Below are 13,987 nucleotides of genomic sequence, written 5' to 3' on the forward strand. Positions count from 1 at the left end.
TCAGAAAACAAAAAAAAATTATACAAAAATGTCATAGAAAATTTCATAAAAGAGAGATATAACTCAGTAGGTAGCACACATAGACATAGTGTCCTTTGACAAAACTCAGGTCTCTCAACAGCAGGTACAAATACGACTCAGTCATTGTCCACGCTGGTGTAAACGACCTGAGACGTACCTCCTTGGACTACATGAAAAGAGACATTGGGGAGCTCTCTGATTATGTAGCCCAGGCAGGTATGACCCTGACCTTGAGCAGTATCCTACCTTCACCAAGAATGATGCCACAATACAGAGATAAGATGATCAGCTTTAACAATTGGCTTAAACTCTGGTGTCATTCAAAGGGGATCCAATGTCTGTCTGCCTGGGATGACATGCTGGACAAGCCACGCTGCTTCAAGGGACGGCTTGCACCTGTCACCCCTGGGATTACGGATATTGGCAAAGGCTCTGCCACCCCATAATGCCTTTTTAGGCAAGGCTCAAATTCTAAACCTACCACCCTAGAACACAAAAAGGAAAAAACTAAGGGTAATGCTGCTCAATGCCAGAAGTCTAAATCTCAAAATGCACGCACTCGAGGCCCTTCTCAGTATGGAGAACATCGATGTCTGTGCAGTGACAGAAACCTGGTTCAAGGCTCCTGAGAGCACCCCAGCACTATCAGGTTTTATCTCTTATCATGCGTTCCGGCCCCAAAATCCGGACAATACCAAGAAAGGAGGGGGGGGTATCCATATTCATCAAAGACACCCACACCTCAAGACTGGTGGCAACGCACGATGCATCGGAGACCATCCAGGTGCAATTAACCATAGGCAAGACTGCTCTGCAAATTGTAGCATGTTACAGGCCACCCTCACAAACTCAGGAACCTCACATGGCCTTCCTGAAAACACTAGAGGGATAAATGTATCACCAAACACCATCATACTAGGTGACTTCAATTACCCTAATATAGACTGGGAACACTACTCAAGCCCAAACACCCTAGCCCAAAAGTTCCTGGAATTCATAAACTCAAATGCCATGGAACAACTAGTCACCATCCCACAAGAGGAGAAAACATACTTGATCTCATCATCACGAACATGGGAGCACAATGTTCAGCACCGAAGTATACCCCTCACTGGTGAGATCAGATCACAAACTAATCTCACTGGAGGTCCTCATCCCACCCCACCTGAAATAAAAAGACCACAGTAAAGAACTTCGAAAGCCGACTTCACACTTCTAAAGACTAGTGTGGTTTCCTTTAAGGCCCCGAGCAGTGGAAAACAGTACTCAAGCCGCTGAATCACTTACAAATGCCTTCTACCAGCACCTGCAGGACTGCATGGATAAGGCAATCCCAAGCAAAACAAAGACTCTTTGTACCAAAGGCAAGCGTCCAGTCTGGTGGACCCCAGCCATAAACAAACTCTACAACAAAAGGAGGAAGCTACTACAAGATAGAGCAAAATCCTTAAAAGGTAAGACACCCTTGATCACTATAAGTAAAAACTAAGAGCTCTCATAAAATCATCCAAAGCAAATTTTGAGAGAAAAATAGCTAAAGACTCAAAAGACAATCATAAGGCCTTCTTTAGCTATGTTAGAAACATGGGAGGAAACTCCCAGATATGCTCAGAACTAGTTCAAAATGATGTGAAGATTACTGATCCTACAGACATTGCCAACATACTGGCTGACAGGTTCAGTGCAAACTTTTCCCCAAAAGGAGAGATATCTATACCAAGCGATTGCAGCCCCCAAACATCTCCAACGCCCAAGTGAGAACTGCTCTCTCCAAAGCAAAAACACAGCATCCATGGGACCTGATGGTGTCCCCGGCTGTGTGCTCCACGAACTCAACGAGGAATTAAACCCACAGCTAGGACAGCTGTTTAATCATTGTCTTACCTCTGGATACGCACCCAGGAGTGGCGCACTGCAACTGTGGTCCCACTTCACAAAGGCGGTGCCTCCACCGACCCTGGAAATTACCGCCCATTAGCTTGACAAGCCTTATCTGCAAAGCCATGGAGAGGATCATAATGGACCTCATAAATAAAGACATAGGGAATTTGCAGACTTTGGATCCATCCCAGTTTGGCTTTGTCAAAGGCAGATCATGCCTTCTAAACTTGGTTGACTTTTTCGAAACAGTCACCAAAGCCATTGATGAGGGAAAGGCAGTCCATACAGCCTACCTCGATCTGGCGAAGGCCTTCGATACAATGCCCCACTCGGGTATCATTGAAAAACTCATCAGCTTAAATGTTAACCCATACATCACAAGATGGGTTGCAAACTGGCTGAGTGACAGAACCCACAGGGTCAGAGTTGCTGGCGCCATGTCAGACTCAAAGCCTGTCACAAGTGGTGTACCACAGGGCTCAGTCCTGGGCCCACTCTTGTTTGGCATCTACTTTTCCAAGTACAAGCAAACACAGGAGGGTTATGGCTGACAAAGTTTGCAGATGACTGCAAACTGGGCCATAGTAGAAAACACATCTGACACAGATATCCTTCAGAAGGGTCTCACAGAAACGGATAACTGGTGCCAGAGCCATGGCCTAAAGTTAAATGCCAAAAATGCATAGTCATACCCTTCGGGAAAAACAAGGTTACCCCTAGCTACCAAATAGGTGGCAATCCACTGAGCACAGAAGAAGTTATCAGGGACCTGGGGACCCAGGTTGATAGTAGTCTGTCATTCGACACCCATGTAGCTAAAGTAGTTAGGAAGACCTTCTACATTGCCCACCTTATCATGAAGGGATTCTCATCTAGATCAAGGGAGGTCATAGTCTCCCTATACTCATCACTCATCAGACCAATGATTGAGTACAATGCCCCATTCGAATGTATCTGACCCGACACTTGCAGCAGCTGGAGAGGCCACAAAAGTTCCTCACCAAAAGGATAAAGGGTCTCAAACATCTGTCCTATGCTGCCCGACTGAAAGAACTCCAGCTCTATTCAGTCGCCACCGCTTGCTCAGAGGTGACCTTTGCCTAACATACAAGGCCATGTCAAACCCAGATTTGATGAATATGCTTCACCTCAAAAATCTAGATCCGTCAGAGCCACAAGGGCGGAGACTTAAACCTCGACACGGCTATTAATAGGACGTGCTGGAGGGATAGATTCATCACCCAAAGACTCCCTATGCTGTGGAATAAAATCCCGGTATATGTGAGGCAGAGCACCTCGCTGGCCTTGTTCAAGAGAAATCTTGACCAATGGATGGGAGATCGCAGATATACCCCAGGGATTACCTCAGTGTCACTGCTCAACAGAGGCACAGCAAAATAATGGGTATAATTCCCCATACTAAAGGGGTGGCGTAAGCCACAAAACTATGGGCTAGGCTTGTAAATGCCCTCGGGCAGATAGCCTAGTATGAACCTATGAACCTAAGATACAGTGCAATATGCAACTATTTCAGGATTAGAAAGAGGTCGTATCAGAAAAAAAAAACAAGTGGCATAGGCATTACAATATAACAGCTAATTAGAGTATTTGAATATCACATACTGAGAAAGAGATGGTGATGTTACTCTTAAGAATGCAAAAGGCAAGGGAGGAAGTAAGATAAGAGGAAGAAAGGGAGAGAAAAGGAGGTGTGGGAAGGAAATAAAGAGCAGCACCAGTAGTTAGAGAGAAAAAGAGAAGGAATAATTGAAGAGGTGGAAGGGGAATAGAAGGAAGCAATGGTAAGGTACTAAGAAGAGGCAAGAGGAGGAGTGAAAAAATAAAATTCATAGGAAGTATAAAGAGAACTAGCATAAGCTAGATTAAGCAGTTTCATGGCTCTGTTAGAAGAATTAAGTAATGGCAGAGTGAGTAATCGAACAGTTACATGCCCATTTGGATAGAAAATGGTTTTGTAGTTCCCTTTTAAATTTAGAAGGGTATTTTTGCAGATGGATAGAAGGTGGTAGGTTATTCCATATTTGGCAAATTTCCAGGAGTACAATAACTGACCAGCAGGTAGATTGGGTCTGTGGAGTTAGAGAAGCTACTGGTGTTCAGATCACAGAGACCTAGCAGGGTTATAGAGGCTAAATAAGGAGCTTGAGGGTAGGGCAGTCGTGAGGCTTTTATATATGTTTATGTGAAGATGTGAGCTGTAAGAAGAGAAGTAGTGGGGGAGTTCCCGCCATTGTAATTGTTTTAGTGCAATGCAGTGGTGTGTAGAGTGGTGGTTATTAGTGGCAAATTTAGCAATTGTGTTATAGCAAGATTCTAGTTTTGTTTATAGAGAAGACCGTAGACTGAGTAGTAAAGGGTACCATAGGTTAGTGAGGTTAGGAAGTAAGATGAGGCTAAAGTTTGTTTAGAATGGAGAGAGAGGAACTTGTTTTGTCTGTACAGTAACCCAAGTTTTTGTGAGTCTTACTTATATTGTTTTGAATGTGAATATCAAATTTGAGGTTTTCATCAATTATTACCCCCAACAGTTTAGTGTGGGTTATTAACTCAATTTTAGTGGAGTTTAGTGAGAAGATCTCAAAGCTGGCTGTATTAATAGGGGTGTTTCTCTTTTAGTACGTAATTAATAGTCACATATATTTATGGGTATAAAAGTGTTTTTAGGGGTGTGCAATGTGTAGGTAGATAACTTCATAATTTTTTCAATGGATATTTATTCAGGGTATGAAAAGCGAATGACTGACAGCAATATGAAGTCAGTTTTAAAAAAAAAATTCACATTGTATCTTAATTGCAGTCATAATGCAGTTGACATTAGTAGATGCACACACATATATGTATATATATTTGTTATAAATGTGTGTTTGTGTGCATGCGTATATGTGATTATACTACGAATGACTGAAATGTTTAAATACCTAATACAAAGTCAAAGACAAAAACAATTATATTATTTATACTGAAGTTACAAAAGATCAGAGAAGTGGTATTTACACCAAAGCCCCTTCAATAACAGTAGCTCAAATTTGAATGAATAGTGGTAGTGATACACAAAGGATTTTTAAGGTAAAGTGTAGGGTTAGGGTTAGAGTTAGGAGCAAGGTTGCATTCAGGGTTAGTATTAACAAGCATTACTTAGGTGCCTTCTATGGAAGGTTGGGCACCAGGCTGGCAACTCGACACTGTAAAAACTCCACTGCCAATCATGAGTGGACAAGGTCATCCGCTGTGGCGACCCCTAACTGGGAAAAGCCAAAAGAAAAAGAAGTTAACAAGCATTACCTAGGTGGTGATGCAGAAGCTCTAACCTTGCATCAGCTTAGTAATGCTCTTTAGCCCTAACTCTAATCTTAACCCTAGCCATAACCCTAACTCTGTCTCTGTCTCCAACCCTTAACCCTAACCACACATCTGACCTTAAAAAAAAATTTGGCAAAACTACCACTAAGTAACACAGACACACAAACATGCACCAACACATACTCAACGGACTAGTTTTAATCTCTTACATAACCCTAACTCTAGCCCACATGCATCTCTCTCTCTCTCTTTCACACACACACACACACACACACACACACACACACACACACACACACACACACACGCACACACACATGCACACGCACACACACACACACACACACACACACACACACACACACACACACACACACACACACACACACACACACATTGAAGCTATCCCATTACCTATCACTTATAATAAACCTCACTTGCATATCTGCACAAATATATACATATACTTACATGCATGGATACAGCATGAACCAGCATTAAAAACAGTCTTGTCAGTGTTCCAATATAAAAATGCACACTTTTGACTTTTAATCTTAATATTAAACTATAGTGCATTTCATTACTGAGCTAGAGAGGACTTCCATTTTGAAATAGTTGTACTGCATACTATGTGGTTGACTCACACAGACAGACATTGCAACTATTTCCTTACCTAACCCTAATGTACAAACGCCTACATACACACACAAAAACGCATACTCCCCTCATACAGCCCATTTACCTAATTAATTGAGACAACTGCATATTCACTAAATGGAATGTTTGGGAAAGAAACACCTGCTTAAATCAGATATCTGTATAGATACATAGATAGCTAGATAGATATACATATATGCATGTGTGTGTCTGTGTGTGTTCATGTGTGCAAGTATGTATATATATGGCAGCATTAGATCTGGTTGAAGGTTTGTAATATTGGACATCTGTAATGCCAGTAGAAGTGATCAAATAATCATGATCGCTTCTGCCAGCATTACTTTGTGGGAGTTCAGAGAAAAGAGGTGAGGGAAAATGTGCCCTTACTCAGCTGCTGTGCAATCTCAGAGTTGGTATATGTAATTAGCAGGGGGGTCTTGCCCTCACCAAAAAAAAAAAAATGAGGTTTGTTTTTCAATATTTTTATTTTCAATTCTTTGAGATTGATGGTGAGTGTTGGAGGTGGGGTTATGTGTTAAGAAGATGGCCTAACTAGAATTCAAAACCTGACTGGACAAATGAATCCATAAAATTACCGAAAGACGCCAGTGAGCCATCCACAGAGAACTCGCAAAGAACCCACTGCTGCCATCTTCAAAAATCATTTAGTTGTGATAAGCTACCAAATACAGAAACGTTTCTTCCACAAATAAACTAAATCAAGAGAAAATAACAGAAATACACATCCAATGCAAATGCATTACTATATTTATATTAAATAAAAATAAAGCAAAAGAGAAATCAGCATTGTGGCATATATTAAACATAGTCCATAGAAAGAAAAATACTAAAAACTGAAACTGAGTACATTACTTGATGAAAAACAACAAAAAATAATCTGATAAAAGGGAAAACACAGACCTCACAATCAAGAAATGAAGCAATGCAGCAAAATGCAGGAAGTGAATAAAGTAAGATAAGACCAGTAGTCCACACAACAAAAGGCAACACAAAGTCAGCCACTGTGTCCTAAAATGGAAACAGTACAAAAAGTTAAATAGTATACATATTTATTTATTTGACATTTGTTGACCGGGACAGTCTGAATGGGCAAGTGCCCTTTTTCAGTGGAGGCCCGGGGACAAAAGCTCCACAGTACAAATCAGCAAAACTGACAGAATTTGAGTTAATATACAGTAGTACAATACTAATTACTAGTTTGTAGTTGAGGGCAAAAAATGTACACTAGAGAAAAGATGACCAGCTGTTCTTTTAGGTACAAGTTAAAATGTCAGTAAGAAATACATTTAGTATAACAGATTTATCTTGAAACAGGTAGTGACATTATGCTACTAATCAGAAGTGACATAGGGATAGTCCTCTGTGGAGAAATGGGCCTTTCAGATACGTCTGTTTAGCAGCAGTATTGTGTGAGGATGTTAAGTATGAGGCAGTAGCAGAAGGGATAAAGGCATCATGTTACCAGAGGTGGGGAAGTGAAGAGAGTGGTTAGACATAGGCAGCTCTTAATTCATATCTTAGGTGGTAGGTGTTAGAGAGATAGACAGGAAAAGGAGGGATAGGAAATGAGAGTACGGAGAGGGAAGAGAGTAATGTGGGAGAGACAGGAAGGGTTCAGCTGGCGTGATTGCAGAGGCAAGCCTGAGTGGTGTTTAGTTAATTTGTAAGAGTTTTCTTGAATTCATGGACATGGGAAATGTTTTTGAGAGTCAGAGGGAGCTTGTTCCATGATAGAGCGGGAAGGTAGCTATAGAGATTTTTTTCCAATAGATTTTCTAGGCTTGGGAATCTGTAAGAGCCATTGATCAGAGCTTCTGAAGGATTGAGGGGGTTGTAGAGGGAGACCAGGCAGGATATTTTAGGGAAGGAAGAGGCCTTGTTCAAGATAGTATGTATGATGAGAAGTTGTGTAAATAAGAGTTAAGCCAGTTAAGAGTGTGCAGAGTATGACAGTGGTGAGATTTTGGGGGCAAATTGGCTGCAAGTCTTGCTTCTTTGTTGTGGGTAGTTTTGAGTTTGGAGAGTAGCAAGGACTGTATGTTAGTTAATATTTGCGATCCACAGAATAGGTGAGGGAGAAGGTAAGCTTGGGCTAGAGAAATTCTTGAGTAGGTTGCATACCTCTCAACTGTCCATATTTTTGCAGAATGTCCAGATTTTTACCTCAAAATATTGGTCTTTTCATAAAATGTTTGGTTTTCTGGCAAATCACTGGGATGATCTGAGGAATTAAATCACTGAAAATTATGACATACATTGGAGTTTCAAACTTCATGTCCTTTAGAAAATGCATTTTAAACACACACATTGTTATTATAGCTACTTTGATGTTTATAAGAGTGATATTTTAAAATCTGTACCTATCTTTGAGCATTTGTCCCCCCATTATATCAGGCTTTGTCCAGATTTTTTGGGCTAAGAGATTGAGAGGTATGGTTGGGTGTGAGGAATCTTTTATTTCTGTAGAGAAGGCCAAGTTTTGGGTGTTTTTTTTTATACAGTGATGTACATAGGTTCCCTATTAGAAGACCGAAGACGCATTCTTTTGAATGCATCTTGGTCAAACTCAAAAGCCTGAAACAGCAAAATATTGAAGCGGCTTTTGTGCATATTCTTTCCGTGGGAAAGAATTTGCTTGGCCTCTTCGCTACTTTGCCATTTTCGACACTGTAGTCCAGTCTTGGAGTTGATATATTTAAGTGGGGGGGGGGTGTGGGGGTAAAACCCCACACTTAATGTAATGTGTAAAGTGTTTTATTTATTTATTTATTTATTTTTGTTGGAACAACGATTTTTTTTCCCCTAGGAAAAAAAATCACTGTCCTGACAGTTCGAAATTGTAAACATTCACTTACATAGGGTCAATTAATCACCATTCGCTTTTTTAAGCGTTCGGTGATCTAATATAGACCCATATACATAGAGGTCAAATTTAAGTTTGTCATCTATGGTTACTCCATGGAGTTTGGTGTGGGTATAGGCTGTTATAGTGGTGCTGTTAAGGGAAGAGATAGTGAAGGAGGATTTAACATGGTAGAGGTATTTAGGGAGTAAAAGAAGAAGTTTAGTCTTTTTAGGGTTAAGTATGAGTTGGCTGTCTAAAAGCCACTTTTCAGTGAGGTTAAGAGATGTTCGTGTCAGGGTGAGCAGGTCAGAGGGGTTGTCAGCAGATGATTGTAGAGTCATCTGTGTACTGTATGAGGGATGACTGAGGACAGGAAGAGGGAAGCTGGTTAGTAAAGATGTTAAAGAGAAGGGGTCCTAGAACTGAGCATTGTGGGATGCCCATTTTGATGGGGAGATAGGGGAATAGAGCAGAGAGCCATTTGACAGATTGCTGTCTCTCTGTGAGGTAGCTGTTAAACCAGGAGATAGTAGTTGGGGAGAGATTGACTTGAGAGTTTGGAGAGGAGGATGGCATGTGAGACAGTGTCAAAGGCTTTGATGAGATCTAAGAAGAGGCAGGACCCTCGTTTATTATTGTCTCTGGCCTGGATAATGGAGTTTGTAAAGGAAATTAGCACAGTAGAGGTACTGTGAGGAAGCCATGTTGGGTAAGGGTGATCAGGTTTACTCGAGTGAGATAGGCCATGATTTGTTTATGAACACAGTGTTCGAGGAATTTAGAGAGGGGAGAGAGTATGGCAATGGGTCGATAGTTAGACAGCTCTACTGAATTGCCACTTTTGTGGATGGGTATAGTATGGAATTTTTTCCAGAGAGTTGGGACTGTGGATTCAGAGACTGAGCGGTTAGTGAGAATGGAGACTGGGTATGCAATGGAGTTAGCAGCTGCCTTCAAGAAGAGAGGTGGTAAGTTATCTGCTGAGGGGGAGCATGGTTTGAGTTTGAGTAGTAGCCTTTTGATATAACTGGTTGACGTGGGTTTTAGTGAGAATGGGTTGTTTTGTATAAGGGTGGGTGGTGGATGAAGAGGGGTTGGTAGGGTTAGATTGCATAAGTTTACTGATAGTATCAATAAAGAATGAATTGAAGATGGAAGCACTATCTTGGGGTGTGTTATTGGGGCAGGGGTTATATACAAATACATATCAAATTAGTAATAATAAACACACAGAAATCACCATAGAAATCCTATTAAACAAAGGCAAAATGCAGTGTCTTTCATGGATTCATAGGGACTTACTAGGCTATTGATCTGTGAGGATCTTAAGAAGATCAATAGATAGGTTCATAGGTTCATAGGTTCATAGGTTGGTACTAGGCTATCAGCCCTAGGGCCTATACAAGCCTAGCCATAACAATTCCCTGGCTATTTCTTCCCACATTATTTACTTTCCTGGACCCCTGTCTAGCAGGGCAACTGACGTGATACCTGGGGTGAATTTCCTTTCTCCCATCCAATCGTCAAGGTTCCTCTTGAAGAGGTCCAAAGAGGCACTCTGCTTGACATGTATGGGAAATCTATTCCACAGTCTGGGGAGTCTCTGGGTCAGGAACCTATCCCTCCAGCATGTTTTGTTTATTGTGATGACAAGGTTTAGATCCAAGGAGCGTGTAGCTCTGAGGGATTGGGATTTCTTTAAGTGTAGCATGTCCAACAGCTCTGGGTTTGACATGGCCTTGTATGTTAAGCAGAGATCGCCTCTGAGTAGACGATATGTGACAGAGTATAGCTGGAGTTTTTTAAGGCGGTCAGCGTAGGGCATTTGCTTTAGGCCCGTGATTCTTTTAGTGAGGTATTTCTGAGGCCTTTCCAGTTGTTGCAGATGTCTTGAGAGGTACATACCAAATGTGGCGTTGTATTCTATAATGGGTCTAATGAGGGATGAGTACAGTGGGACAATGACCTCCTTTTTTCTGGATGAAAAGCCCTTCGTGATGAGGTGTGCCACATAGAAGGATTTCCTGACTGTTGTGGCGATGTGGTTATCGAAGGTGAGACCACTGTCCACCTGTGTCCCTAAGTCTCTTATCACACTTTCTGTGTTTAGTGTACTGCCACCTATATGGTAATTCATGGATACATGTTTTTTCCCAAAGGCGATAACAATACATTTCTTGGCATTGAGCTTGAGCCCATGGCTCTGGCACCAAGCATCAGTTTCTGTAAGGCCCTTTTGTAGAGTATCCACATCATTTGGGGATTCAATAATGGCTCCCAGTTTGCAGTCATCTGCAAACTTTGTTAGCCAGAGTCCCTTAGTGTTGACCTGTACTTCAGAGAAGTAGATGCCAAACAAGAGCGGCCCCAGGACTGAACCCTGAGGTACTCCACTTGTCACTTGTCTGGAGCTGGATTTGGAGTTGGCTACTTTTACAGTGTGGGTTCTATCAGTAAGCCATTTAGCAACCCATTGGGTGACATAGGGATTAATGCCCAACTTAGTAAGTTTATCTATGATTCCAGAGTGGGGATGGTGTCAAAGGCCTTGGCAAGGTCTAGATAGGCTGTGTGGACCACCTTACCCTTGTCCATGGCTCTGGAGACTGATTCAAAGAAGTCAATCAGGTTCAGGAGACAAGATCGGCCCTTCACAAGCCCAAACTGGGTGGGGTCCAGTGTTTGAAGGTTGCCAATGTCTTTGTTTATAAGTTCCATGATAATACGCTCCATGGCCTTGCAGATAAGGCTTGTCAGACTGATGGTACGGTAGTTTCTGGGATCCAAGGTGGATCCCCCCTTGTGGATTGGGATAACTGTAGCTCTGCGCCACTCAGTGGGCATGAAACCTGAGGTGAGGCTATGATTAAACATGACACTTAGGTGAGGTGCCAGTTCATATTGTAGTTCATGTAGTACACAGCCGGGATGTCATCTGGTCCCATGGATGCTGTATTCTTGGCTTTAGAGAGTGTGTTTTGTACCTGTGTGGCCGTTATTACTGGAATTTGGCAATCTTCCGGTATTGAGATGGGCCATTTAGGGGTGAGAGGGGTGAAGTTGGCACTGAATCGATCTGCCAGGATATTGGCAATATCCTTCGGATCAGTATATTTAATGCCATTCTGTTTTAGCTCAGAGCAGATCTGAGCATTGCCATTTAGATTCTTGACATAGTTATAGAATGCTTTGTGGTTGTCTTTGGAATCTTTGGCAATTGTATTTTCGTAACTAGCTTTGGAGGATTTTATGAGGCATCTCAGTTTCTTACTGAGGCTAGTAAGGGAGTTTTTGCATCCTGGGATTTTCCTCTTTTCTGCAAAAGTTTCTTCCTTTTGTTGTAAAGTTTGTTTATGGCAGGGGACCACCAGATTGGCTTCCTTTTTTTGGATGAGAGCATTTTGGTTCTATTTGGGATGGCACGATTCATGCATGAGTGGATGTGCTCGTACAGTGCCTTAGTGTCGGATTCAGCAGTTGAACTTTCAGTTCCCATCTGCATGGGTGTCATGAAGTTTGTCACTTCTGACTTGAGTAGCATGAAGTTGGCTTTGGAGATTTTTTTATGGTGGTTTCTTAAGGGGGGGGTGGGGGGGGGATGTGGATGCTAAGGGTGATTAGCTTATGGTCAGACCTGACTAACGAGGGGGTGACCATAGGTATGGAGCATTGATTTCCCATGTTGGTAATGACCAGGTCTAGGATATTGGAGCCCTGGTGGGACTATGGATTAGTTGATCCAGGGCGTTGGAATTTATGAATTCCAAGAACCGTTCTAAAGGTGTTGGGACATGAGTAGTTTTCCCAGTTAATGGCAGGGTAGTTAAAATCACCCAGTATTAGGGTGTTTGGTTCTATCTTAATATTTTCCAGTATGTTTAGAAAGGTGTAGTGAGAATCTTGGGGTATGGTGGGGGATCTATAGCAAGCTACAATTTGGATTGCAGTCTTACCTAGTGTTAGTTGCACTTGGAGAATTTCAGACACATTGTGTTGGCCAAGTAGCCTGGTGGTGTGAATATCCTTGGTGAATATTGACACTCCTCCACCTTTAGTGTTTCAGTCCTGGTTTGGTGGCCGAAAAGTCTGGTAAGAGTTGTAGCCTGGTATTGCAGGGGTGCTCTCTGGAGCCTTGAACCAGGTCACAGTTACTGCACAGATATAGATGTTCTCCATTTTTAGGAGTGCCTCGAGAGAGTGCATTTTGAGGTTTAGACTTCTAGCATTGAGTAGCATTACCTTCAGATTTTGCATGCTTGTACCTGCTACGGTGGTGGTTTTGTCCTTTGAAGTTTGCCTAAAAAAGGCACTATAGGGGTGGCAAGAGCCTTAGCCAGTAACCTGAATCCCAGATTAGTGAGTACCTAGCCTTACATTCACATGGTAATTTTTAGCCCTAATATTTTGCATTCAAATAACACAGAAATGGAATGAACAACAATATGGTGGAAAGTTTAGGTGTTTCCTCTATTCATGTGGGACAGGGGTGTTAAATTGTGGGTGAATTTGCTGTTACTCATCCATTCGTCCAGTGGCAAGCAGTGGTCAGAGAAGGCTCCAAGGTCAACAGACCAGACTGAAGACATGGAGGTTGATTGGAGAGAAAGTGCAACAGTTCAAGGAATTACTCAGGGCTCTAGCACCTCAATCAGAATAGGAAATAGGTGGAGCTGAAGAAGAATGGCAGGGCCTGAAAACAGCATGTGAAAGGGCTACAGAACAGTTATGTGTCTGAGCCAGGTATGCAAATGAGGTATATAAAGAAAGCTGGTGGTGGAATGCAGAAGTCCAGGAAGTCATCAAATGAAAGAAAGTCTGCAGGAAATAGTGGAAGATATAAAAGACAGAACAGGCTAGGAAGGAATACTGGTTGGCTAACAAAGAGGCTAAGAGAGGAGTTGCAATAGCTAAGAGCAAGGCATGAGAGGCAATCTATTAGCTTCTGGAAAGGGACTCAGTAGATGGCACAAAGAAACTCTATCAGGTTGCAAGGCAACGACTAAAAGATAAAAAAAACATAGTCAGTAGCCTTCATAAGGGATGCCAGCAACATCCTGTTAACCAGTCCACAGGACATCAAATGGCAATGGAAGGAATGCTTCCAGCAGCTTCTGAATGACGAAAATCCCACAGAAGTTGTACTGTTCCAGACACAACCTGCAGTGAGAGAAGAGGAGGAGCCTATCCTAGAAGAAGTAAGAACAGCACTAAGGAAAATGAAGTCAGGGAAAGCAGCAGACT

The 13,987-nt window shown here is 42.1% G+C and overlaps 1 protein-coding gene across 1 annotated transcript in view; it reads left to right on the forward strand.

Annotated features, from left to right (window-relative positions):
• MALRD1 (MAM and LDL receptor class A domain containing 1) overlaps positions 1–13,987 on the forward strand; it is a 3,217,568-nt gene that overhangs the window by 67,329 nt on the left and 3,136,252 nt on the right. The gene's annotated exons all lie outside the window — the stretch shown is intronic.

The sequence above is a fragment of the Protopterus annectens genome, chromosome 3.part0, assembly GCF_019279795.1.
Source record: "Protopterus annectens isolate FY-2018-M chromosome 3.part0, PAN1.0, whole genome shotgun sequence".
Taxonomy (NCBI): domain Eukaryota; kingdom Metazoa; phylum Chordata; order Ceratodontiformes; family Protopteridae; genus Protopterus; species Protopterus annectens.